The sequence below is a fragment of the Manis javanica genome, chromosome 1, assembly GCF_040802235.1.
Source record: "Manis javanica isolate MJ-LG chromosome 1, MJ_LKY, whole genome shotgun sequence".
Taxonomy (NCBI): Eukaryota; Metazoa; Chordata; class Mammalia; order Pholidota; family Manidae; genus Manis; species Manis javanica.
In genome coordinates, this window is record NC_133156.1 from 230624707 (window position 1) to 230648099 (window position 23393).

A 23393-nucleotide genomic window follows, 5' to 3' on the forward strand; every position below is an offset into this window, starting at 1 on the left:
AATACTATAACAGCAATTTGCCTGTAACTTTGAAAACTTAGGTAAAATGAATACTTGGAAAAATATAAATTAATAAAACTTAATAAAAAAATTAAAAAGTTGAATAGCTTATAGCTATTAAGCAAGTCATGCAACAATTAAAATCTCCTAACTAAGAACTCCAGGCCCAGATGACTTTATAGGCAAATTGTACCAAACTTCCAAGGAATATATTATCTCTATTAGGCAGAAAAGGAAAGAATATGTCCTCAAATAACCCAACTTACACTATGAAGTCAGTATAACCCTAATACTAAAATCAGCATTCTACATACAGGGCTATTTCATTTATGAGCACACAATCAAAACCACAAAATGTTAGCAAATGTAATTAGCCATGTATTTAAAAATACAATAAGTTGAGTTTTTCCTAGCATGCAAGGATGGTTTAATGTTAGGAAATTCATAAATACAGTTCATCACATTAACTGAATAAAAGAGGAAAGCCCTATATTAACATTTTGATAGGTGCAAAAAAAACATTTGGTAAAATGCAACACACATTCATAAGACTCCTAGTAAACTAGGAATTGAAGGAAATGTTCTTAACTCAGTAAACAAGGTCTGCTAAAATTTAAAATGCACACACACACACATATATATATAGTGTTATATGAAGAGACAATAAAACTTGATAAAAAGGGAAGCAAATTAGCTGACACAGGTTTTATGCACTGGTTCCTTCGTGGGGAGGAATCAAAGAGGCAGAAGGATGGGCTGGTTTCTGCTGAATAGAAGGGAAAACCTCATGGTTACACAGAAGTTATTGTCAAGATCTTAGCTTTTGGGTTAGATGTGGTTTTCCTGTGCACTTGCTGCATTATTAAAAATAATGAAGGATGTCTAAAGGAAAGTGAGCCCTTCACGGACCAATAATGAGTGTATACCAGGAACAAGCATTTTGATCAATTTAATTCTTTGCAACCTGAGGTCCAATAAAATAAAACAAAAGGTTTTCCACAATGACTTCATTGTCCTACACCCGCTATAACCCGTCCTCGGGGACTTTGTTGGCCCCCGGGTCACAGCTGACCTCTGATGGGGATGGGCACGATGGTTTCTTCCCTGTGTTCACACCCAGTTCTTGTAGAAGCTCCATCCAAGCCCAGCACAGCACTCCACTAGCAGAAGCAAGAGAGCTCCCCCGGCTTCACAGGACCCCAGGACCCCACTCGTTCTGTCTCTGGGCTTCAAGTTGATCTCATTTTATTTTCACATCCCCAGGGGCCACTTCCCTGTCCTACTGACCCAGAAACTTTCTGCCATCTGCTTCGATCAAAGCAGTGAAGCATCTCTGCATGTCACCTGCCCCTCTGTTGGCCACTGGCTTTGTCTGAAGTGGTTCAGTCCATCGGGAGGACTCAGTTTCCCCAGCAGTCATAATTTGGTAGAAAAGGTAAATGAGGCAAACTGGCTCGGTAGCTCTCAAAGACAAAACTGAAGGCTGTGGTCTCTCTGACCGACCTTTCCACCTTCAACCAGTGAGTTCCAGGTGCTCACCAGCTGTGAGAGATGGTCCAGAATGATGCTTGCACATGAGTGAATATGCAAATTATAAACAAGGCCACACGAGGGAAAATCCTCCCATCTTACCAATGGGATTCACCCCCAGGGAAGTTCACTCTTGATTTGGTGAGACGGAAAAATGACAGTGGAACATTCTTGTGGTGAAAGGGTTTATACCCAACTTTATTCCCATGGTGGCAGGTCAAGCACTAGAATCCGGTCCACCTCAGAGCAAGTCTGCATGCAGCAAGCTGGTCTCTGCCTCTGGGCCTCTCTGCCCCTGCAGCCGTCTCAGTCTCTGTCCTTGGCACTGCCACCACTCCAGCCTCTGCTCTCCTGCAGCCCTGCCACTATGTTGCCCAAAGCACTGGGCAGGGCTCTTTATACAGAGTCAGTAGCAGCACATTGCCCACCTGTGTGCAGTGAGCTAGCCAACTAGGGCCAGGGGAGAATCCTGGCCACAGGAACCTTCACTTTATCCACACTCCACCCCTCCAGGATTCTCTCCTCTCAATCTATGTGCCCTCAGTCCTCTGCAATGGCCCCTGTGCGAGGAAGCTGGAGCATTATGACTAAATTCCGTAACAACAGAGGCTATGACAATATACAAATAACAAAATTACAACAAATTGTAATAATCCTCACGCCTGAGGAGATCCATTGCCACCAAGAGGTCATCCTGGCTGTATTCAACCCAGTTCTACTCAAATGAGTTAACCAAGAGGACCGTGGGTGGGCCTTACAATACCCACCTCCCCCAGCCTCCCAACAGAAAGTCTTGCAGACACACAGGCCGATCTCGTTGCTTTGTCTCTGCCTCTGCTTCGTCCTCAGTGGCCGGAACGGCTGCTCCGGTCTCAGTTGTTGCCACAGGTCTGGTCAGCCAGCTTCTTCCGTCTGCTCCTGCCTTTTCAAACCAACCCACATCTGGGTCCCGTGACCTTCATGGGGCCCTTTAAATGCTTCCTTCGAGAAGCAGACCGTGTTTCCTTTTGTGCTGGAGCCTGAGGCAGAGCCCAGAGTGCCCCACAGCCTGGGGAGGGGGCTGCGCCTCTCCTGGAGGAACCTGCAGTTGTCGAGTCCTCTGGGCTTTCCACCAGCTTTCACCCAGGTGGGGTCTCAACCCAGGAGGGCTGATGCCTCCGGCACCGGCAGGGCCTCCACCCCCACCTGTTCGTCAGACCTCCGCTCCTCCATTTCTGGGGCTGACGGCCCCACTCCATCCTTGCCCTGCCCCACGGCCCCTGGCGGCCTGCGCTCCCGTGCCGCTGCTTCTCGGGCTGCTGCTCCTTTTCGTGCTGCCTCCTCTCGGGCCACCACGACATCCTTTACTATTTCCACAGCCCTTCATAGTGACGCCATTTCAGTCAGCAACAAATCTGCTTTCTCCTGGGGTGGGCCCCAGCCCCCCACCCCTTTCCTGTACCACATGTCCACAGGGGGACACTCGAATGTCTCCCCTTCCATAGATACAGCTGCTGAAACACTTCCATGAGGGCAGCCTGTTCTTTGGTCAACAATGAACCCTGCCCACATCACCAATTGTCTTGCCAATGTGTTTCAGTCCCAGGCAAGTTCACTATGGAGTCAATGTGACCAAAGAAATGACAGTAGAATGTTCTAGGGGTGAAAGAGTTATACCCAACTTTACTCCCAGGGTGGCAGGTCAATCACTAGAATCCCCTTCACTCAGAGCGAGTCTGCATGCAGCAAGCCGGTCCCTACCTCTGGGCCTCTCTGCCCCTGCAGCCATCTCAGTCTCTGTCCTCGGCACTGCCACCACTCCAGCCTCTGCTCTCCTGCAGCCTTGCAGCCCTGCCACCGTGTTGCCCAGAGCACTGGGCGGGGCTCTTTATATAGAGTCAATAACAACATATTGCCCACCTGTGTGCAGTGAGCTAGCCAACCAGGGCCAGGTGAGAATCCTGGCCGCAGGAACTTTCATTTTATTCACAGAAGGACATTGCATTTACTCTATGGTAAAAACTGAACTCAACTTCTGCTTCTTTAGCTGAAATAACATATTCATTTTAGATAGCATTTTTCAAAATCGACTTTGTACAATAGTTTAACATTCCTCACATTGTGAGTAAGTGTCTTGCCCATGGGTTTCAGCCCCAGACAAGTTCACTATGGATTCAATGAGACCAAAGAATGACAATGGAACATTCTTGGGGTGAAAGGATTATACCCAACTTTATTCCCACAGTGGCAGGTCAATCACTGGAATCCTGTCCACTCAGAGTGAGTTGGCTTGCAGAAAGCCAGTCTCTGCCTCTGGGCCTCTCTACCCCCTGCAGCCTTCTCAGTCTCTGTCCTCGGTGCTGCCATGACTCCAATCTCATCTCTGCTCTCCTGCAGCCTTGCAGCCGTGCCACCATGTCGCCCAGAGCACTGGGCAGAGCTCTTTATATAGAGTCAATAACAACGTATTGCCCACACGTGTGTAGTGAGCTAGTCTACCAGGGCTGGGTGAGAATCCTAGCCACAGGAACCTTCACTTTATCCACAGCAAGTGTTTTTATGAAGATATTTATATGAGCTTTGGTTAAAGATTAAGGTCATAGCAACCTGAACTGGGGAATGTGATTTGGGAGTGGCCACAGGAAGGTGGGGCCTGGGTGGGGGCAGAGACATAAGGGCCTCCCAGCAGGACTGACTACCTTTCTGCCTCAAACCCACATCCCACACCCGTGCCCCCTCTGTCTCAGGCCTCAAAGCCATACAAACAGCACTGCACCTTCAGACCCAAACTGGGGCACATGGGAGCTTTTCTTCTACTGTGGTAAAATATTCATAGCAGAGAGTGAGCGCTGAGAACAAGAGGAAGGCAACAGTCAGAAGGGATTCTGAAGAGAGTAAAGACCACTTTGCTTTGCTCCAGCTCTTAGTTATCAGTGTTCCAGCTAGAGACTCGCCCAATCCTGAAGAGAAGAGGCAAAGAAATCATTGTGACACTGTTTTAAAAATGGCAGATTGAACATGCACATTACCCTCAGCTCCTTCCAGATATGCCAATAATATGCCAAAATGAGCTGAATTTTCACAAGCACAAGGAGAATAAGTAAAAAGATGATTGAAACAGAATTTCAGAAACTGGGTAGGAGAAAGATTAGTGGTTTACTGACTTTGACAACTCAAGAAAGCTATGTTCTAAGCCAGTGATGGAGAATCTTCTGGTACCAGATGAAACTGTAAAAGACCCAGGAATTTGTGACACCAGGGACCTCTGTAAGTGAAGATAAGGCTGGAGTTCAAACAGGACAATCCAGTGAAACTCTACTGGATGCTGCAAAACCCATGATTTCCTCCCTCACACCTACAAAAAAATTAAGACTTACTCTCTGATTGCAAAACAGAGGATCCTTTGGCACATGAAGAGAGGTACAGCTGAGTGTAAGGGAAAACTGGGCCCTACCTCCACCAGCCTTCTTGTCTCTCAGTCTCATAAGGTGGGCAGCCAGGCTCACGACACTTGGCGGGAGTTTAGAGGAGTCTTCTCTGGGGAAGTTGATCAGCCCCAGAATAAGCCTAGAGACACTGGTATCAAGGCTTCTGACAACCCAAAACTCAATAGGATCACCTTAAGAGTGTCAGCCCCAAGCTGACAAACCTCATATTCTACATGCACACACACACACACATACAGAGTTGCCAATCTATTTTTCAGTGCCCCACTTTTAAATACAGAGATGGGGAGCTGAGTATCACCACCATCTTGTACATTTCAGCTTTGATGAACTATCAACATTTTGATCAGATTATGCCTCTTTCTGACCTACTCAGACTCAGATAGCAAAATATAAATATATCATTTAAGCCACCAACTCATCAGTACACACAGGTAAAGAGTCAATGGAACAAAATCAGCAGGCAGGAGCCATTTTTGCATTTGACATCAGTTAAGACCCTCCGCATCTTAATGAGAATAGTGGTCTGAGGCACTGCGCAGAGGTGTAGTTCGAAAGTTGTGCTTTTGTGCAGTCTCTACAAGAGACGTGTAGTTCCAAAGTTGTGCTTTTGTGCAGTCTCTACAAGATTCCATCTTTGTGAATGAGCCTTGTAATCTATAAACAATTTGCAACTATTGGAAGGGAGCAAGTGGGAGAAGTGTCACCCATACTCCCCCTTACTCATTGTGGTCAGTCCCTAACACAACCCCTACTAATACCTTTGAGCCTGTTGAGTGGAACCTCTCTAGGACCTGTGTCTGTACGCTCTATAGACTGTGAGCAATCCCCAAATGATAATGAACTCCTGTCGCTCCTCAAGCCTCTTCGTAGCTCCATGGCAGGGCTCTCTCTTCTCTCCTCCTGTTGTGCTTTCCCCAAATAACCAAGCAGACTTGCTTCATCAACATCCAAAACAGAACAAGTTGCATTCTACACATGGCCTCTCATCGTGGAGTTCTTTCTCAGATGAGGCCTGCTGTGGTCTCCAAGGGTGGTGGCGATTACAGATAGATGGATCTATTTCATGAGCTCAAGAAGGCCTAAGCTTTTGGATAACATCTTAAGACTCTAGAGAAGGTTTAGGTGTTTAATGGAATTCTCTTTGCTTGGCCTCTGGAAAATCCTAAACGTAAGTACTGGAAATCAGCATAGCTCAGCAGGAGGATATGGGTTAAAAGGTAGAAAGACTGCTCCACTCGTGGCACCACGGAGTTGTGTGGACTTGGGTAAGTCCCACCCTCTTAGGTTTCAGTCTCTTCATCTGTGGCCTGGGAGCAACTTGAAGTTGCCCTCTTTCTGGTTTTTTGTGATTCTAAGGAAAGTCCTTGAGAAAAGTGAGATCTATGTACAGAACAGCCACCAGGAAAGCAGGCCAGAAGGTGTTTGCCTGATGACCCTTTGGAAATAAGCAGAAATGTATTTCTCCTTTTATACTATCCAAGAATTCTAATGGACCATCAAATATCAAATCAGGACCCTTAGAGATAAATGAATTATCTTTCATTTTCCTCCATTCTCTAGCCTTGTTCATTTCAGTTCAGTTGAAATTGCATTCTAGCCTGTGGTTTGCAGAAAAGTCCACAGTGGTTTCATCTCCTGGTTCCAATTTAGGGTCCACTCTCCTCTAATCACTAGATGCCAGTATGTTTTCTAATAATTCCTGTTTTGCCAGGCCTTGAGTTAATGTGCTTCCTCCCCCCCTGGGTCTGCAGCTCTGCTACGGCAGCAGTAGCTGAGACGCTTCAGTTTTCATTACAAGCTAGGTTTCTAAGCCACAAATGAAGCTAAAATAGCAATTAGCATCATGCAAATATTGAGCCATAGCATTTCCTTCTCATGCTCTGGAGAAGGCCTGAGCAGGTCCTGATAAACTGTCCCAGTGGGATGATTTAGTTTTTTGTGGATAGTTGAATCTTATATCTAACCAGGGCTCCTCAAAGAGGGGTCAGTGTAGGCTGCTATCCCCCTGCCACTTGGGTTGTGCATTTTGTGGTTGCGATAGTCCCCTCTCTGGGTCAGTGCCTCCCCCACTCACCTACATGCCTAGTGTATTTGTACAATATGGTGCCAAAGTCTATGGCTATGTCTATTAACAGTTTGCTATGTGTCCATCAGGTTCAATTCTATCTTGGGAATCTGTTGTCTTCTGGGGGAAACAGATTGTGTGTGCTTGTTTTTGAAAACACAAATACTTAGGCTATTTTCCAGTCCTGAACTGGCCTTTGGGCTTAATTCAATACACTCAGAAACAATTGCCTGGGACATCTAAATTTATTTAATTGTGTCCCCAGAAACTTGTGCTGAGAGCAATCTGCTTAACTCCTGAGTCGTAGGGACCCTGCTGCCAGCCCTACCCTCCCTCCCTGCCCCCTGGGTCTGGTCTGCAGAGAGGTGCAGCCACAAAAAGCTGTGGTCCTTGCTGTTGAAGGTGTCCTAAGGGTCATACACGAGGGTTCCTAACCCAAGTCCTCAAGTTCCCACAGGCCCAAAAACAAAATATTCTCAAATTTCACCAATATCCCTTGAAGTCAGTATAGGGAATCCTCTATTTTACAGTATCTTATTGTCAATCTCTACAGAAAACAAGACAGGCAAATCAAAGAGAAAATGCTGTGTCCCGGCATTCTGAGTGCTCCAGAACAGATGCTGAGAGGGAATTTGGAGAACAGGCTATTCATTAGGGATGGATGCCTGTGAAGAGAAGGAGGGGCTGCAAGAAGGGCCAAAGGAGAAGGTGACCTGTGAAGTGGCCAAGCAAAGCCCACACCATTCACCAGGGGATGGAGAGAGTATTGTCCCTCAGAGCACCCCACATTGGGGTGACATGACTGGGCCTCTATGCCTCTCTTGTTTTCCTCAGTCACCTGATACAGTGGCCCTTGAACAGTTATGGCCTTGCAAGAGGCAGTTCCCTGAAGCTTCAGCAAACCCTCAAAGAGCTGGAGGTTATCTGTTGACTTCATTCCCAATGGCCTGTGCAACAAGTCCTTCCCTGAAGGGGGTCTGGGGTGGCACATCTCTGTATCTCCCTCTGGGAGGGATGTCGGCTTACAGCGCGATGGTCCTCATGGCCCCTGAGCTGCAGCGCTTGACTCCACTAAAGCTTCTATTGGGTATCCAGGAATGGGGTGTGGCATATCTTCCTGCTCCTTCAGACTGACATTCAAGACCAGATGGAGGAGGAAGGCGAACACAGTGCTCCCCTCCTGGGTGATGTCTCCAGTGGGCATCACATATCTGCAGGCATGGTAGGCTGGCACCCTCTGGTACACTGCTCAATTTTCTGGGCCTCTGGCCAGTTTCAGAATAAGGAACTTCAAGCATTTCTTCCCAACACAATTCTCGGTGCATCTCTTAGTTCAGCCCAGGTCTCTTCGCACCTACAGCCAATTTTACAGGAATAGTGTAAAGAAGCAAACATCTCTGCTTTAATTAGATGTGACTCTCATTGTCAAAATGCATTTGGAAATGAGCACGTTTTCAACATCTACCAGTAGGCATTGTGTGATATGAAACGGATGACATTTGCTTTCCTTAGACTTGTGCAAAAGTGTTTATTTTTACAAAGAGAGTCCGTCAAATTGCAAATTAGCATGCATACATCCCTTCCTGTTCTCTCCTCCCATCTGGCTTACTTGCAGAAATTACACTTCTTCTCAGCTTGCCCAAACTGTTAGCACACAATTCAGCTCCCATTTGCTTGGTGTCAATTTAATATTGCATTAATTAGACAATTAGAGAAGGACCACAGAAGATTCCCAGCTGAAGTGCTTTAAGTGGGAGTCAAGTTGATTAGAAATGGCTCCTTTTCATTTTAAAATAGTTTGTTTGGTTTTGCCTTAGCACCAAAATTTTACGTGATTAAAATCTTAGAAGGTACTAATGAATTGACTCAATGAGATTAAAGTATTTCCACGGAATCAGAACTCCAAGGAAAGATCTGACCCTCCCAACAGTAGCTATGTGCCATCTTGAAGTAGAAAGAGTAACTCGCGGCTTTGTTTCCAACACGTGAACGGATAGATACAAAGTGAAAAACTCAGCCCAGTGGGTGAAGAGGTAGCTGCTCTTAGCTTCCACACTGAGGCACCCGTCGGGCTGTACTTAAGATGCAGGGCATCGATGTGGCTGGCGGGCGGCCCGTGGTCAGACCTCTGGGCTCTCATCCTAGCAGCGTCTGGCTAGAAGGCTGGAGGCTGAGAGCTCTTCCCTCCTGGCCTCGATTTCCTCACCTGGGTTAGCAGTAATTAGGGCAACTTCACAGGGTCATCATCAGAATCTAACACAGACATTAGGTTATAATGACACGCAGCAATCAAATGAATTTCAATAATCTGAAAATGACATGGAGCGTCATAAAAGCAGCCTGAGGCAACAGGTAGAGCCTTTTCTTTCTGTTTTTAGTCTAATACTTAGCAACCTGGGGACTAATATATTTAGAAATGATAATTAAACTATTCCATGTGTTCTGATGCTCATGTAATATCATGAAACATTCACTGTGGAACAGATCCTAAAACCAGTCTGGTCTAATCGCTTCATTTTCCAAATGCTCAAAGGGTGTAAGGAACTTAGAAATGCATGTTTGGTATGTCAGGACCCTAGCCCAGGCCCCTGAGCTCCCCAGACAGGGCTCCTGCCCCTGTGCTAGGCCTTCTCCAAACCTGTCTGTGCTCCGGCAGCTTCACTGACAGGAGCTTTGCTCCTGGAATTTCTTCATGGAGATGCACACAGTTTACAAAAGCTGAATGCAGGTCAGATTGAAAGATCTCCTGTGCTGGTTTGGGGCCTGCTCCCTGCTTAGGCCAGTGCTGCCCACTTGGCTCTCTCATCCAGTGGGCACTTGGCCTTCTCTGGCTTCTTCTCAAACCCTTACTCTGTCAAGATTTCAAAAACAAATGTAACAGATTCAAAGGCTGTTTGAGGGTTTTCCAGTGAAAAGTGAGGGGATTTGAGGGCTTTCTCAGTGTGAGCTGACGTTGACCTCAGGCTTCAATGTTAGCACGTCTGTGACCCTGACGGAACCTGGAAAGGGGTCAAACACATGGGCTTACTACATATGAGCTAATTACTTACCAGGGAGCAAAGCCCTGGGGAAGCAGGGTAGAGATGGCATCTGGAATGGAAACTATGTTCAGTGGACAAACATGACCAGCATCCATCAGAAAGTCCCTGGAGAAGATAACCTTGCTTTTCCAGTTTGAAGTCCCACTTTTCAAAAAGAGAAAATCAGCTCTTACCTTCCTCTGTTATGGAAACATTAAATTATATAAAAAATAACACTGGAGAGAAAATGGTATATGAGATATGCTATTCTGGTCTGTAACAGGAATGTAATGAGCATATTTTGAATAAATAAATGAATTCCCTGAAACTACAGTAATCAAGCCAAATTTACATTTATATATTGATAGTTCACCCTGCGTGTGAGACCTCAGGAACAGCAATAAATTGGATCAAGTCATAGCGTTTCAAATTTTTATATTTTACAATTTTAATTTAGACTTTTGACTTACCAGAGCCCAACATCTACTATATACCTGCAGAGAATCAAAAACAGGCTGGAGAAATTTATTTGGAACTTATTTACATTTACTTGGAAATTATTAGATATGCAATTTTTGCTACCATGTCACAATGGCCCTTGTAGGGGCTCCAAGAGCCCCTGAGGCGGGAATTCTGCTTCCCTCTCCATCAACCACAAGGAATCAGTAGAAACTTACTGTTTTAATAAAACCAGTTCACAGAAGCACCCCTCATTCAGTCCATACTTGGCCTGGCAGGTCCTCTTCCTGCATCCCATCCTGGGACAGGAACACTGGTGCAGAGGATGCTGGCCTAAGGGTCCTGCAAAATCCTGGCTGGTTGATGCCTCACAAATGGTGGATGCCCCTCACCACACCCACTCTCACCTTATGCATCCTGGAGAAACAGAACCACTTTCAATTTCCAGAGCCAGGCAGGCCCTGTACATTGCTCCCCTTTCTCTGCCAGCACCTTTGCCTCCCGCCCTTCCTGTGGCTCTGCTGACCATGTGCTCTATCAGAGGACCCCTTCTACCCCAGTTACTCTCTGTCGCTCTGCCCTTCCCCTTTACTTCCCTCCCTATTTCCCTCCAGTGAAGTCACGTGGATTGGGGTCTTTCTGAGCATGCCCTGAGAATGCTCCTATGTAGGCATAAGAATCTCTTCTATCCCTTTCACTCTCAGCCTCCAGCGTCTGCACACTGACATGGCTTCCCTGAGGCTGGGGTCCACTACACTGATGGGTAATCCCATTATGTGTCAAAGGAATTTCTCCCATTCGACTGCAGGAGGCATTGCCTGACTCCTAAAAAGAGAAGCACCGAGGTCAATGCAGACCCTATCCTGGGGGCAGAATCTCTGAGCTGTTGATCCAGGTCTGCCAGGAGCTCCCTGAATGCCCTTGAGCCAGTCACTTTCCCTTTCTGGGCTTGGCTGCCGGCTTTAACACAAAGAGGTGAGACTAAAGGGTTACTCATAGTCTCTTTGGCTGGAACCCTCTGGGATGCAGAGACGGGGGGCTGAGGGAGCAGCATTCCTGGAGAGTGACCCAATTCCAAACAGAGAGATCAAAGGGGCTCTGCAGAGGGAGGCCCCAACCAGGAGCTCGCACGCCTGCGTCTGGGGTCAGTAATTAGCTCTTGCCGCCACCTTCCTCTCCCGTGGGCGAGGCTGGGGGCCCAGCGACAGCGTCCTCCCCAGACCAGAGGCAGGAGGGTGGCGGAGGGGAGAGAGGGAGATCAGGAGCCCACCAGGGACTGTGACATCTGTGGGGAACTTTCTGGTAGACAGATGCAAAGTTTAAACATTTTAACAGAAAGCAGTCCACTCCGGGCTTTCTCGGCACCAGTGTGAGAACCGAGCTGTGCGGATACCTCTTAAAGTATTTGATGAGAGAGTAAAAGGCTGACAGGCTAACACTTCACTTCCTTCCAATTAGGGGCCTTTAACATCAAAGGCCCAGGCCCCACTCAGCTGGGCTTACTTGAATGAATTAGGGAAGAGAATGTGCCCAGGAGTTGCTTCCTTCTCTGCCTCGCAGAGATGTGGGGCTCTAGGGGCTTTAATAAGATGTTTGAGGTCACAAGGGTCAGGCTCTGACTGGGGGCACCGGGAAACTGCCGGAGTGTTTCAATATGTGTGGCACTTGTCATGCAATCAGGCCCACCAAAGCCTCCCCTTGCAGGGCCTGTCTTTCGGGAACCCTTCCGGAGATGGAGCCCTCGGGCAGGCGGGGGCCACCAGGGCCACTGGTCTAGCAGCAGCTTTTTCCAGAGAGCCAGGGCCTGAGATCCTGGAGGCAAGGTGCTGGGTAAACAGCCACACTGGGGCTGGTCCTTTAGCTTCAGAGGTTTGCTCTGGAGACAAAGTAGCTGCATGAGCATAGGAGGGATGTATTCTCAGCCCCTGGCTCTTGGCATCAATCAGAGAGAGAATGCAATTCTGTACACAGTCAGGGCCAGAAAAGAAGAGAGCATTTCTCTGGACGTCATTTAACTTGATGACTGCAAGGGACCCAGATCTGCTCCCCAGCTTCTCCTGCCAATGGTTTTCAAGTCCCGTATTCCAGTGTAAGGCGACTCACTGTCCTAAAGGGCACTATCCATTCTGTGGTGAGCAGCTCTCACAGTTAGGAAGGGTGCCCTTCTGTGAAGTTAGAAGATCCCTTCCCAAGTCCACACCCAACAAACTTTGTCCTGCTTCATGCAGCTGAACAAACAGGAGGATCTCTGGAGTCAGACAGGCTTGAATTCAAAACCTCGCTCCATGCTTCCATAGTATACCAACAGGCAGGTCACCTCTGAAGCTTCTGCTTCCTCTCCGGCAAACTGAGGCTTTAGCCCTGATTTAGAGAATGAGCCAAAACACTTATAAAGCGCCTAACAGAGAATCTGGTGCGTGGCTGGTACTTACGGATGGGTTCTTATTTTCCACCTCCGGCAATGCCCCATGAGGGGGACATGCCATTTTCCAAAATGAACGTCCCCACCACCGCCCCACTTCACTGCCAGATAAGGAGTGCCTGGTGGGGACCCGTGAAGAGAGGGGCCTCCAGTGACAGGGTGATAAAGGAGACCTACTGAGGACACTGGGCTGGTTCCAGAGCTCACGGGAGGTCTAGCAAAACAGGGCGGTGCATAGTAAGGAGAGAAACAGCACAGAAGAGGAGTCAGAAATGAGCAAGAGATGTCCGGGGTACAGTGGGGGGTGGGATCCGTCTGGAATGGGGGAAGGAGGGAAAGGGAGGAGGCAGCGGAGCCAAACAGGACCGTCGCAGCAAGAGCCCTGAGGGCCACGCCAAGGCCCTTCGGGAGCAACTGCTTGACCCGCAAGCTGGGCTTTTCTAATTGACTCGCCGTCCCTTTTGGTCCTTATAACAAACCAAAGAAGCAGTAGTTTTATCCTGTTTTACAGATGTGGATCCTGAAGGGAAGAGAGTTTTGGTGACTCGTTGAAGTCACGGTTAGCAGAATGCATGAGAACCTAGGTCTTCTGACATGAAATCCAGACTCGTGAAATGATTTTTAGTCTTGCTGAAAACGCAAAAGCCATACAAAGACAGTAAGAATATGGGTGAGCTGGGCTCCTAAGAGAAAGCTTCCTGGCGCAGGGGCAAGCCTTACTCTTGAGTTCTTCCCCACTCTGGACTCCATCAGCTCTTTAAAATCCTGTGATCAACCAACCAGTTCTGAGGAGAGACAGCCAGTGTTGTCTCTAGAATCCCGAGTTTGTTTCTACAAATATTTGAGTATTCCGTAAAATCATGGAAATTATACCATGTGTGTGTCACTGACAGTGGTGGTTTTGGAGCATGGTTTAACATTTATGAAGCACCTGTTATTTGCCAGGAGCTTTTTAAAGAGCTACATTCATCTTCACCCAACCCTGTGTGGTAGGCATTTTGCTGTCCATTTTCCACATGAGAAAGAGCTGACAACAGGTTAAGTGACCTGCACAAAGACAAAACCTGAGTCTGCTAGGGCTCTCTGCTTCCAAATTGTAGACTCTGCACCCCATCTATTTTCCTTGTCTGCTAGGGCTCTCTGCTTCCAAACTGTAGACTCTTTGCACCCCATTTATTTTCCTTCAAAACTAAAAAGAGGTGCTCTGTCTGGGATCATACACCCAGATCCTGTGCCTGGTGACCTCAAAGCCTCAGAGGCACAGGCCAGAGACAGAGGGAATATCACCTGTGTTCGTAACTCCTGCAGCAGAAACTGAGAGCATGGCACCAGGCTAATCAACCACTCCTATTTCTTATTTATGCCCTCAATGAACAGGTCCTCAGGACTTCTCCAGGAACCCTGTTATAACTCACCATTAATGAGCTGGGCCATTATTTTTAAGGCCCCATCAATATTTCCCTGTGGCAAAGTCAGCTGTAAGCCGCAGACATTCACAGATTGTAATGCATGCCTACACCTCAGTCACTCCCACTATGCAGGGCCACTGCGATCACTCTTCTCAGTCCCTTTCTGTAGCAGCAATGAAAGAGAATTCCAACCAGAGTGTATGGAGGACGCCTGGGTTATGTGGGTGGCAGGCTCCGAGCAGGCTGGCATTCTAGCCCCCAAAGAGCTGTAGGTCTACAGGAAGCAGCAATGATTAGAACAGAGGCAAGAAAACAGAAGAGTACACACAGTGGATGTTCTTCTGTGTTAGAGAAACAGATAAGAGCAGTTTTCCAGTATTACATGAAGGCATGACTGCCTGAATAAGCCAGAGTTACCAACCCAGGGGCTCCATTAGATTGGAACACTGATGGGAGGGCTGATTCCATTACCTTCTACAGTGAACATAAAACACTGCAAAGGTATCTCATCACCAAACACCAAGTATGGTCAGCTTTCCTTTTTCTTTTTCCAGGTCTTCCCAGCAGCATCTTCGCATCTAGACCTGGTGCTCTATGCAACATGAATACATCAGAGACTGCGAATTTAGTAGATAAGGACAGTGTGAAGTCAAAAGAGAAGAAAGCAGTTTCTGTGTCAATTGCATATGTTGTATATAAATTGACATATATCACTACTATAAGCCTCGGTATCTATTAGAAAAACAGGCTCTTTTCATTTGGTAGTTTACTGTGGTGGTGGGGGACTCAGATATTTGGCAATCCAGGGGGGCTTCCTGGAGGCACTGGATCTTGGAATAGGTCCAGTGAAGGTGAGGCAGGACTCACCAAGCACAGGAAGGGGGAGGGATGAGATGAAGAGGGTGTCTTAAGACACAGCAGAAGGAATGAGGTGACAGGTGTGGGGAAATGAGACCTGGCCAAGGGAGTGTCTGGAGGGAGAAGCAGTGACCAGATATTGGCCCTCCAGTGTCAGGTGGTGGAGGAGGCACCTGTCCTTCAGGAGGGCATCTGGAAGGTTATGCTGGTGACTTTTTGAGACCCTGAAATTCTGTGTGTAATACCACAGGTCCAAGAGCATGGAACCCTGCAGGGGGACCCTGGAAAGCTGTGCTCCCACCAAAGGGAAGTGGAGGTTTCTCTGGATCCAACACCACTCAGGCACCTGCTACTCTGGCCTGCACTCACTGCTCTGCCCACTTGTGACACCCCCCACCCCACCCCTCAAAGCAGACCCAACGCCAGTCACCTGTTGAAGGCTGGCTCAGGACACTCTTTACCCCTTAGCTTCCAGGATTCCCTTCAGCTCCCCGGCTCCCACCTCTCCATCTGCACGATCAGAGGGATGACCTTGCCCTCCCTTGTGTGCGAGGGTGTTCGGAGCCAGAGGAAAAATGGCCCTCGTCTGACAGGTATTATCCAAAGGAAGTGGTGGAGCTGAGGAAAGAGGGGGAAAGGCCCAGAGGGGACTCCCAACGCTACCTCTTCTCAGGAGGGCCCTGGGCAAGCAGAACACGCCCTTCACCTGGCAAAGGGGGCAAGGCCCCCCTTCTGACATAGGTGAGGGGTGATAAAACAGGGGAACTGATGTGGCCCCGTTCCAGGCACACCAGAGGTACCACTCTCTCCTGGTTTCCTCCCTGTTGCCATCTCTCATTACCTGGTTTTCTCTTCCCTTCCCTGTACTCTCCAAGAACCAAGCCAGCCCTGTCTTCATGTCCCCTGGCCCAGATGGTGATCCCGCTACTCTGCAGATGACAGAGCTGGTCCTTTGGAGAGCAGAAGCTCCCAATTATTCCCAAACTGTGGGTGCTTGACAAATGATTCACTGGGACATCACACTAATTACAAGATGTTGCTGAATCTCTCTGTTGCCCTCCTCACACCCCCCTACCCAGCATGGATGTGCTGGCCTCTATAGCAACCATCAAACAGTGAGCTCATAAAACAAGCTCATCTTCCAGGGTGCAAGGCAGCTCTAGGGACCATATTGCAAATGTTTGACCCCCAGGTACCTCCAGGTCACAGGGATTTATTAGTTGGAATCTGCAGTTCAGCAGATGACATTTTAAAAGGCGTTTTATTGCTTCGTGACCTGTGTGCATTGCAGGGTAATTCTGAGGCTTTGTGTCTGCAGTCACTGTCCGAGTTGCAGTGGCCCCCACTGAGTCACAGCCCTGCCTGCCCAGCACAGGAAACCAGACTTGACCACCCCTCCCCCGCCCTCAGCCCGTGTCCAAAATCTCAGGCTCTCTGCCCATCCCAAGGTGGGACTTAACATCTAGCACAGCACAAGGGTTCTCCTGCAGGGGACATGGCTGGAAGATGGATCTAATCAAATCTCCCCAAAGGCCGTAACATGGGGCTATGCTGGGCATGTGGGGAAACTGAGATGCAGGTTAGTGAGAAAGACTTAATCAAAGTCTGACAGCTCACATATGATAAAGTTAGCACTGGAACCCTGGGTATGCGCCCCTCATCATTCCGCTTTATAGGCTCCATCTACAAGATGCCTTAATTTGCTTTAAGAGCAATGATCCACAGGGTGGGCCTTGAAGTGATTCCTGGATTAGCATCACCAATGGCTCCAGCAGAGTGACCTGGATGCCAGACTGTCAGGAAGCTCAGAGGCCACTGGAAGATGTGACCTGACCCCCTCTCTGTGCAGGGGGTGCCTGGGCCGCCTGTAGCCTCTCAAAGCAGTGTGGCACAAAACACAGAACTTATTCCTAGCAATTTCAATTTTCCTTTTGAAAGTGAATGCTGGAACACCCTCCTCCAGACCACACAGTGTGACTTTGGAGGCTTCCCGCAGCCGCGCGGATTTCCCTTCATCATAGCACCAACACCACGTGTTATAATTACCTGTAACATCTTTTGATTCTGCACCTCAACTAGATGCGGGCAGAGACCAGGATGATTCATTCCCATCTCTCCATGACCTTCCTCCATACCTGGCTCAAAGGAGATGCTCATTATACATTGATTTTATTGAGTTGAGCTCCAAACATGCCACCCTAGGGAGTACTGTTTCTTTGAGCATTCCTCCAGTGAGTGGTGGAAGTGTTGAAGAGTATGCTTCCAACCCTGAGACATGCATTAAGGCATGTGATCCAAATCCTGCAAGACTCAGCCTATTCTTGTTGGATGAGGCTCAGATGATAAAAGCACCCAGACACACACACCCAGACACACACACACACACACACACACACACACACACACACACACACACACACACACACACACACACACACACACACACTGCTGTTTTGTCAAACACCAGCTTCCCTGGGAACAGAAATGTGTAAACTCCTTTATTGGTTTCTTATTCAAGATCAATGAAATATATAGTTGAGCCTGAAATGATAAGGATCTTCTCCCCAGACTACCAGCTGTTTCTTTTTCTCTGGGCCAACTGTCTTGGCTCAGTTTCATAGATTTCTATTGAGTGTCTCCTCTGAGCCAGTAAATGAGTGAGACACCAGAACGAAGAAGGTAGAGTGCCCACTCTCAGAAGTCCATCGGTCTGCCAGAGGAGAAAACCGAGAGACCCAGTCACAAGGGTGCACAACAGTGTGTGCTGGGTACGAGGCCCACGGTATAGGCAAGCCTGACAGGGCGGCTGAGAGCTCGGGTGACTGTGGGGCCATCATCCGCTGTAGGTGATGCCTGAGCTGTGGCTCAGAGAGGAAGTGGCAGGGGTGGTGTGAAGAAGCATGCGGAAGGGCATCACAGAGAGAGTGTACAGCCTGAGCAAAGGTACAGAGATGAGAACAGGCTGTAAGTTAGGGAGTGGGAGATTTGGGAAAATAAGGACCTGCAGAAATTTTGTGGGCCAGCCTATGGAGATTTAACTCCATGCTGTGGGCAACAGGGAATCATCAAACGACTTTAAATATGGCAGCAAAGTCTTATGTGCCTTAGGAAACTTCCTTTGGTGGCGGTGTATAGGCTGGATTGAATTTAGAGTTGGTGGAGGAGAGGAATCACTTACAAGACTGTGGTAACATCCCGGGAGGAAGATGATGAATCTTAATTGAGGACAGTGAAGATGAATAGCGAGAAAGAGGAGGTTCATGAGATCGTCAGAAGATGTAGCATCATCGGGCTTAGTGAGCAGTTCAGGGCACAGAACTTAGTTTTCCTCAGAAAAGCCGCCTCTTCTCAGGCTGTGAGCTTTTTTCTGGCATATGGGGCATCAGAGGCCTGTAGGTGGACATACGTGATCTGCAGAGACCAGCTGGAAATACTCCTGATGGAGCCATAGCCCTGTCCCTCGGACAGACCGGGAAGAAAATGGGCGTCAAAAACTGAGGGAAAGCAGCCAACATCTTGGGAGAAAAACTGCAGGACCATAAAGAACACATGTGCTGGCCTGTCAGTTACTGGCTCTGCGTCTCCCCCGCTCTCCAAGAGCAGGCTGTGGTTACCCGCACGGCAGGGCTCATTTAATTGGTAGCCTTTGAAATGTTTTTGCTCTCCAATCTTCATAAAAAGGAAATGAGTGTTGTGGTGGGTAGACGAGGTGTTGAGCTGTTCTGGCTACAAGGAAAGATCCCAGGCCTTTGATGGGCCCTGTAAATAACCAGGAGCACATGTCCATGCTACTCCGCTGACGCCCACAGTGCTGGGGGAATGCTAGGAGAGCCAGTGGGCAGAGGCAGGCGGGGACACTGCAGGTGGCTAATTGGATTGCTTGCCGATATCAGCGATGGTCAAGTGCGCTGGTGTAGGGCAATGAGAGAAAAGAGCATGTGCCCTTGAACCTGTGGGGAGGGGAACATGGAAGTCCCATCCCTGCTATTGACCAGCCACTGGGCCATGTGCAGAGCTTTGCCTTTCTGTAGATCTCTTCACTCACCCACTTAAATGGGAAACCTCATACCTCTCGTATGGGCTTTCAGTGACAATCCAGTGAGTGGCAGCAGAGAATAGTGGTTAAGAAAAAGCATCAGCTAGGGGTGACTGCCTCTTCTCAAATCCCAGTTCTGCTCCCTATGATCGGGGAGACTTGCGCAGGTCTCTTCATCTCTCTCCCTCTGTGTCTCTCCTCCTGAAAACTGGGGTAATGCTGGTGTCACCTCTAAGGGTGATATTAGGATTAAAGAAAATGGCACGTGTGTGCTGGCCCTAGAAAGAGCTCATTAGACAGGATTATGTTCATGATACAGAAGAGCCGAGTACTGAATTCAAAGGGTCTGGCGGCTTGATGCACTCTAGGCACAGACCGAGCAGGATGATGAGAAGGACCCTCTGGTTCAGTGTCAAGTATCTCCTAGGTATGTACCATTTTTGTCATTCAGATAGTCCCAGCTCCATCACTTATTATTCCCATTTTACAGCCAAGATTAGGGATGTAAAGAAATTAGGCAATTTACCCAGGTTGGGCAGGGATACTCACTAGGACTTGAACCCCAAGGAATTCCTCCAGAGCCCATACTCTTAACCAGCGTGTATCATGCCGGCCACTGCTCCAGCAGCCAGGGTCACTGAACTGGCCTTCCGATGGCCTGGCATGTGTTGCAGGCCTGCTGTAGGCCATGCATGTGCAGGTACTTTACACAGTCTCACTGCATTGTCATAACCATGTGAGCTGGCTACTGTTGTCCCCATCTTACAGACTAGGGGACAAATCCAGAGAGGCAATTCACCCACTGCCTCAGGCCATGATTTGGACCTGAATCTGCCAGACACAAGGCCCATGCTCTCTCCCTAACCCCACTGAGCTCCTGCCGTGGGAAAGGGATAAAGAGGAAAGGCAGAAATGATGATCTGTCCCTGGTATTTTGGTTTGAGGCACTTCATGGACCTTTTCTTTTCTCTGCAAAGCAGGTATTTTCATCCCAGTTATACATGATAAACCTGCAAACAAAACATAGTAAGTAACGTCCCCAAGGTCACAAGGCGAACCTGCAGCACCCTGCTCATCGACTTCCCTTCAGAAAGCATGGAGAGAGTGGCATTTAACTTGAAGCTCATTTCAAAAATCAAAGACATTTTTCTGGGTCATATCCCGGACAAGTAGCCCTCATTTCAAAATTTGGGGAAGCACCTTGCCACGTGCCCCCAGCCACCAGGAGCTGCACACGCAGCCCCTACCTATGGGCTGGCAGCATAGGATGCTGCTTTAATTAGATCGCCATGGTAACGAGCTACAGGAGAACAATAGACAGTTGTGTATTTCCGAAAACCATCAGCCTCAGACAAGGCCCCGCTAAACTGTAATTATGCTGGAGTAGAAGCGGATCTTCATTTCGTTGAGAGAAATAAATTCCGTCCTCACCTCGTTACCTTCTGATGTTATTTAAACACCAGGGTTTGGGATTCCAAGCAGGTTTACTGTTCGAATTTATATTTTGGAAGTGTTAAAAACCCCACACAAAGGTGATCATCTTCACATCCTGGGCGTTGAGCTCTGTGTTCCCAGAGGGCTGCCAAGGGCAAGGTAAGGAAGGCAATCCTGATCACATGGGTCACGTGTACTGAGCCCAGGTTGCCAGATGTTTTATATGGTCTCCCCTAATCGCCACCATCAGCATCTGCCGGGGGTGTCACGAGCCCCACTTTACAAGACAAGAAGATGGCTGAGGGGCTTCGCCTCATGCTACACCCTCACTGAGGAGCTGGGTGAGGTCTTGACCTGGCTGTGTTTGGCTCTGAGGCCCAATGCTTTGCCATGAGCCACATCGCTGTTCAAGGACAAGAGGAGACAGCCCCGTCCAGCTGCCCTTCTAAGGAGCCTCTGAATCTTCCTTTTGATGAAACATGAGGGTTTCCCTTTAATCCAGTTAGTTTTACTAGTCTGATAAGATGCAGTTCACCCCAGCCATCAGAGTCACCGAGACCCATAAATAACAGAAAGATCATTTAAAAATAAATTACCGAGTGAAAGCAGGGAAAACGCATCCTTGGATTGCTGCTCTCCAGGCCCACCATAAATCTGTTGTCTTTTCGGCTCTGCAGTGACCAGGGTCACAGACCATAAAGAGCTTCCACAGAGAAATTTGAAAAATCCCAGCAAGATGGGGCATGCGGGAGTCATAGGAAAGGCATTTGTATTCTCTGCCATCAGCCCATGAAGGCTGCAGCCTGTGGCTGGACAGGCGGACAGGGGCGGGCACATACACAGAGGGACCAGCTGCTGCCCTGTCTGCCGGGGCTCCGGAGCCACCACACAAGGACTTCAGCCCCTAAAACGTTCTGGTGCCTGACCTACTTTCAGAGAGAAGAGCAAAATTCCCAGTCTCAGTGCAGCATGAAGCTACAAATCCCTTTGGAGATGGGACCCAGTGACCTCAATTCATATGATTGAGGATGAGCCTGATTTTAGATTTTGTTTTTCCAGAGAAAGCACAGCTGTAGGGGAAGAGAAGGGAGATAGAATGTTTTGCCAGAGAAAGCACAGCTCCGGGTGAGGTAGGGTCAGGGGCCCGGGGTGGTGGGAGAAGGCCAATGTGATGAGCTTCCTGGGCCCCGCGGCTGCCCGGAACAGCAGGGGGATGGGGTGGCCTCGGGGTGCCTCTGCACAGTTGATGAGGCAGTGTCAATGGCTGTCCCCTCATCTGTCACCTCTTTGAACTGTTGTGATGTTCCAGTGGACTGGGGACCTCCAGCCTGGGCCCAGGAAACACAAGGTGATGGGCATTTTCTCATTTTCTCCACTATTGTGCTTAGAGCAGCCCAGGGAGGGCGGGATAGGGATCACCTCCAGGTATGTCAGGACAGCCCCCTCTTCCTTACTTACTTTTCATGACCTACAAGAACTTTAAGAGTTTAGCACTCCCTGGAAAGGCACAGGATTTCCAATCATTGGCAATTTGTGCTGCAAGTGCACTTCAAGATTACCTAGATGAATGAGGGCTGTAAACCCTGGGATAGTTAACCTTTCAGAAAACATAGTGAGTGCCAGGAACCCTCTCCCTGTGGGACAAAGGTGTATGCAGACATACGTCCAACCTTTGTGAACAATCTCAGAGGCCCTGCAATGCCCTGAGGCCCACCCTTAGATCCCCGGCTGGGCCCACACCCCAGGAGAAGAATCCCTGCTCTGGTCCAAACTCCTCATTTCATAGATGGTTGGTCAGAAAGAGGGTATGACTAACTCCAGGTCACAGTGTGAGTGACCCCTCACTGAAGCACCATCCCCCCAGAGAGATGGCTACAACCACCTCCTACCTGGCTTCCTATTTCTGCTTAGCCTCCTCCAGCACATTCTCTACACCACGATACAATAGCCTTTCTCAAGTACGGATCACATCATGTACCTCTCCTGCTTAAGGTCCCTTAATAGCTCTCCATTACCCCTGAGATTAGATACAACACCTTCACATGACCTCACATGTCTCACAGGCCCCACGTGAAGCAGCTCACATCATGGTGCCCCCAGGGGAGGCCCATGCCCAGGCTACAAGGCCGCCATGGTATGATCTCAGCCTGTCCCCACCCTTTGTGCCCCACTCTCTCCAGCCAGCCAGTCTCCTCTCACACACTAGGACCCTTGCACATGTTTTCCTGCCATAAGCTTCCTTCCTCTTCTCACCCAATGACCTCCTGTTCATTCTCTACTTTGTCATTTTTTCAAGAAGGACTTAGCCTACCTGAATCAGGACCTAGAAACCATGCACTGCTATTCCAAACAGAGGGGATTGAATACATAAGCTACGTTACTGAATGTTGAAAGGCTAAAAAGGTTTTTAGGAATCGATGTTGAGTCAACCCAGGGACTTATGACTTCAGGGATCAGTTACCAGCCACAGGGTTGAGAGAATAAAAGGGAAGAGGTGAAGTTACCGAGATCTAGCTGTTCAGAGAAGGGACCTGTAGGGCCAGTGCTCTGACCTCCAAGTGCTGGGAGATGGGACCTCCAAGAGGGTCCCACACAGTTGGCGCTTAGACTTTAGCATGGGAGAGGGACTCTTCCACAGGGGGACCCGAAACCTCAGTGTCAAGATGGCAAGTGCCCAGGGTGGTGCCTGAGGGCACAGCTGGTGTTTTCAGCAACCAGGAAGAGGGTCTCCT